This window comes from Lytechinus pictus, unplaced genomic scaffold (genome assembly GCF_037042905.1).
Source record: "Lytechinus pictus isolate F3 Inbred unplaced genomic scaffold, Lp3.0 scaffold_20, whole genome shotgun sequence".
In the NCBI taxonomy this organism is placed as follows: Eukaryota; Metazoa; Echinodermata; class Echinoidea; order Temnopleuroida; family Toxopneustidae; genus Lytechinus; species Lytechinus pictus.
Window position 1 is genome coordinate 14,502,261 of NW_026974141.1, and position 1,146 is coordinate 14,503,406.

Consider the following 1,146-nt stretch of genomic DNA (forward strand, 5'->3'; position numbering starts at 1 on the left):
GGTGACGATGCCGATGGTGGAGTTTGGTGCAAGGTGGTCAGTCCCATTTTCGCCTTGCGAAGAGCCCCCCCAATGAAAAAATAAATGAGTAAATAAATAAATAAATAAATACATAAAAAATAAATAATTAAATAGAAAAAAAAATTAATAAATGAATTTATTAATTAAATAGATAAATAAATGAATGAATAAACAAATCAATTAACAAAAATAAATAAAAAAAATAAAGAAATGAATTAAATAATTAGATAAATAAGGTGGTGGTGCGTGGTGACGATGCCGATGGTGGAGTTGGTGCAAGGTGGTCAGGCCCATTTTCGCCTTGCGGAGAGCCCCCCAATAAATAAATAAATAATTAAATAAATAAATAGATAAATACATAAAAAATAAATAATTAAATAGATAAAAAAATTAATAAATGAATTTATTAATCAAATAGATAAATAAATGAATGAATAAACAAATAAAAAAAAAAATAATAATAATAATAATAATAATAAATTAAATAATTAGATAAATAAGGTGGTGGTGCGTGGTGACGATGCCGATGGTGGAGTTGGTGCAAGGTGGTCAGGCCCATTTTCGCCTTGCGAAGAGCCCCCCAATAAATAAATAAATAAAATTAAAAAAAAAAAAATGAATAAATAAATGAATAAATAGATTTTTGAAAAATGGATGGATGGATGGATGGATAGATAGATCGATAAATGAATGAATGAATGAATAAGTAAATAAATAAATATATGAATACATTAATAAATAATTAGATAAATGAATAGATAAATAAATAAATGAATGAATACATAAATGAATAAATCAAATAAATATAGATTCATAAACAAATAAATAAAATAAAATAATAAATAAATAAGAAAACCCCCCAAAATAATATTAAGAAATTAATAAAAAGATCATAAAGAATAAAATATTTTATAGGAAAAAACAAATTTTCTTGCAACGTACCAATCGACCTTCAAGCCCACCCTCATAAATCCGTTCCACGACACCTGCCCACCACTTACTCAATTTTATCCCTTCCGTGCACTATGCTTTTCGAATAATATTCCCCCGTGTCCATTCATCCCCCTAATCCCCCTCTCTCTCTATCTGTCTCTCTTTCTCTACCAATCAGTCTTCCTCATCCTT